This window comes from Peromyscus californicus, unplaced genomic scaffold (genome assembly GCF_007827085.1).
Source record: "Peromyscus californicus insignis strain IS unplaced genomic scaffold, ASM782708v3 Scaffold_10__1_contigs__length_136768540, whole genome shotgun sequence".
Lineage (NCBI taxonomy): Eukaryota > Metazoa > Chordata > Mammalia > Rodentia > Cricetidae > Peromyscus > Peromyscus californicus.
Window position 1 is genome coordinate 52,423,845 of NW_026294391.1, and position 4,009 is coordinate 52,427,853.

Consider the following 4,009-nt stretch of genomic DNA (forward strand, 5'->3'; position numbering starts at 1 on the left):
AGGATGCATAAGTTTGCATTTTTATTGGTCCAGTATAAGGGTTTCCTTTTGTCACATAGGGAGAGAGGGAGAGACAGAGAGAGAGAAAGAGAGAGAGAGAGAGAGAGAGAGAGAGAGAGAGAGAGAGAGAGAGAGAGAGAGAGAATGGTGTATGTATCTGTGTGTGTGTGTGTTGGGGGGGTCACTGCAGGCCAGGAGTCAATGTTAGGTATCTTCTTCTACTTCTTCTATCACTCTCCATCTTAGTTTTTCTCACTTAACCTGGAGCTTACCAACTGGCTAGACTTAGTTGGCCAGCAAGCCCCAAGGATCCTCTTGTCTGCCTCCTCAACATTTTAGGTTGGGGATATGAACTCAGTTCCTTATGGTTTCATGGCAAACCTTTACTGACTGAACCATCTCCCCCAGTCCAAGGATGAAGTTTGTCTATTCAGGGTCTCTGCTTAAAAGTAGAAGAGGTAAAATATTTTTTTTAAAAAAAAGCAAAAGAGCTAGAGTCGCCGGGTGGTGGTGATGCACGCCTTTCATCCCAGCACTTGGGAGGCAGAGGCAGGCAGATCTCTGTGAGTTTGAGGCCAGCCTGGTCTCCAAAGCGAGTTCCAGGAAAGGCGCAAAGCTACACAGAGAAACCCTGTCTCGAAAAACCAAAAAAACAAAACAAAACAAAACAAAACAAACAAACAAACAAAAAACCAAAAAAACCCCCAAAAAACCAAAAAAGGAGAGAGAGCTAGAGTCAGTAGTTACTATTCCTACCCATAGATTAAAAAAAAAATCCTAAAGTGTTTTTTAAAAAGAATATGGTGCCCAGATTTCATTCAAATTAGAAGGTTCTAATTCAATTAGTCTGTGCTTTGTTAATTTTATACAACTTCTCACCGTAGTGAAATGAATCACTCAACCATGAGAAACAGTAAGATGGAATTCAGCCTGAGAGAAGAAAAGCAGAGGCTGGGTTATCTGCCTGGTCTCATGTAGGGCAGGATCCATGGGTAAGAGATGATAGGACTTTATTGCTCCCTAACTACAGCCCCTTGTTTCAAAAGTGACTGAGAACAGGAAGGACTAGTTACTTAGCTAGGGTAAACAAAGTTTCTAATTAATCTGTGACTTTTCCAACGTAAAAATTCAAAATGCCCAACAGTCCAATTAAGAAATGGGCTATAGAACTAAACAGAATTCTCAACAGAGGAAACTCAAATGGCTGAAAGACATTTAAGGAATTGCTCAACATCCCTAATCATCAGGGAAATGCAAATCAAAACAACTCTGAGATACCACCTTACGCCTGTCAGAATGGCTAAGATCAAAAACACTGAAGACACCTTATGCTGTAGAGGATGTGGAGCTAGGGGAATTCTCCTCCACTGCTGGTGGGAATGCAAGCTTGTACAACCACTTTGGAAATCAATATGGTGCTTTCTTAGAACATTGGGAATCAATCTCCCCAAGATCCAGCTATACCACTCTTGGGCATATACCCAAGGAATGCTCAATCATACCACAAGGGCACTTGCTCAGCTATGTTCATATCAGCATTGTTTGTAATAACCAGAACATGGAAACAACCCAGATGCCCTTCAACTGAAGAATGGATAAACAAAATGTGGTACATATACACAATGGAATACTACTCAGCAGAGAAAAACAATGACATCATGAGGTTTGCAGGCAAATGGATGGATCTAGAAAAAAACATCCTGAGTGAGGTAACCCAGACTCAGAAAGACAAACATGGTATGTACTCACTCATAGGAGGATACTAGATGTAAAACAAAGATGACTAGACTGCTACTCACAACTCCAGGGAGGCTACCTAGAAAACAGGACCCCAAGAAAGACGCAGGGATCGCCCAATGACAGAGAAATGGATGAGATCTACATGAACAACATGGACGTGATTGGGGGTAATGAAGGGCAAGGATCGAGAGAAAGAGAGCTTAGGGGAGCGGGAGAGCCCAGCTGGATCAAGAACAGAGAGGGAGAACAAGGAATAAAAGGCCATGATAAATGAAGACCACATGAGAATAGGAAGAAGCAAAGTTGTAGAGAGGCCCACAGAAATCCACAAAGATAAAAAAAAATTGCAAGTTTGACTGGGCATATATCAGAAATGACAGAGTGTTTGGCTAGCATGCACAAAGCCCTGGGCCTCTCCCCATTACAGAATAAATAAAGTGTGGTGGTACAGGGCAGTGGGTATGTGTGGAGGGCAAGAGTATCAAGTCATCCTCCATTCTAGGTTACATAGTGTGTTGGAGGGCAGCCTGGGATACATAAGACCATATCTCAAAACAAACAAACAGAAAACAAACTTTCAAATCCTACACAGCAAGCACATTTGAATGATTGGTTAATCAACATAGAGCAAATACAAGTATTTGAACCTTAAAGCACACCAGGTATGCTACCACACACCTGTAACCCCAGCATTCAGAAGTCTCGAGATGGGAGTATCATGAGCTCAAGGCCTTCCTAGGATATATCACAAGACCGAGTCTCCTAAAACAAAACAAAACTGTAAGTTGTCCAAGAACTTATTAGAATAACCACTTTTCTTTTGTCAGTTTTCTGTTCTGTAAAATGAGGTGAGCCTTTAAACGCTGCTCTATTTGCCTCTTTCATTGTCTGCTGGAAAATGGAATATTTGTGAAGGGGCTTAGTGACCTACAAAGCACTAAATGGACTTCTGGGTAGAATGTTTTATATAATAGGCCTTTTCCTATGCTGAAAATGTCACAAGATGTTTGCCAGTTACATCTGAAATATCTATTGTGGGGTGTCAGGCTAGTTCTTGATTATTGTTCTGGTTAGGTTGTTTTTTTTTTTTTTTTTTTTTTTTGTCATTTTGACCCAAGTTAGAGTTATCTGGGAAGAAGAACCTCAACTGAGAAAATGGCTCCATCAGATTGTAGGCTACTCTGTGGGGTATTAATAATGGATGTGGAGAGGCCCATGCCACTGTGTGTAGTGCCAACTCTGGGTAGGGGTCTTGAGTTGTACGAGAAAGCCAGCTGAAAAAGCCAGTGTGCAGTGTTCCTCCATGGTTCTGCTTCAGTTCTTTCCCTGTTTGAGTCCTTGCCTTGGCTTTCCTCTATGATGGACTATGATCAGGACACGTAAGCCAAATAAACCTTTTCATCCACAAGTTGCTTTTGATTATGGCATTTTATCACAGCAGTTAAAACCTAACTAAAACAGTTATGCATTTCTTCTCATCTCTAAGTATTATTACGCCTTCACCCAATATTAAAAAAAATCCTATGATATCAGGACTTCCTAGCATGTGCAAGGCCCTAGGTCCCATGCCCCTAATATAATAACAAATAATTTTAGAATGTCAGAACTCTAGTGCTCGCTTCTGCAGCATATGTATTAAAATTGGAATAATACAGAGAAGATTACCATGGCCTTTGTGTAAGGATGACACGCAGATTTATGAAGAGTTCCATATTTTGCTACAATCCACAGTGTCAGAGAGGCTAGGTAACAAGGAGGGCCTAAGGGTGGACGCATAGATCTCCCTGGGAAGGGGAAATAGAAGAGATCTCCTGAGTAGACTGGGGTTGTGTAGGGATGAGGAACTTGAGAGATTTGGTTGGGTGGGTGGGTGGAGGGGGAGAGTACTGAAAGAGGAGGCTTTTGGGGGTCAGGTTGAAACCTGATACAAGGGAAACTCCCACAATCTACAAGGATGACCCCAGCTAAGACTACTAACAATAGTGAATAGGTAGACTGAACTGGCCATTCCCTGTGATCAAATTGGTGACTACCTCAATTGTCATCAGAGAGCCTTCAGACCCAGTAACTGATGGAAACAGATGCAGAGACCCGCAGCTAAACAGACTGAGTTCGGGGAATCCTGCGGAAGAGAGGAAAGAAGGATTGCAGGAGCCAGAGAGGTCAAGGATACAGTAAGAAAACCCACAGAAACAACTAACCTGGCTCATAGGAACTCACAGAGTCTGAACCAACAACCAGGGAGTCTGCATGGGACTGACCTAAGCCC

The 4,009-nt window shown here is 42.3% G+C and overlaps 1 non-coding gene across 1 annotated transcript; it reads left to right on the forward strand.

Annotated features, from left to right (window-relative positions):
* The first annotated feature begins 3,351 nt into the window (after positions 1-3,351).
* LOC128118434 (U6 spliceosomal RNA) lies at positions 3,352-3,458 on the forward strand. The gene has a single exon (XR_008221214.1). It is a non-coding gene; the product is annotated as a U6 spliceosomal RNA (small nuclear RNA).
* Positions 3,459-4,009: the final 551 nt, after the last annotated feature.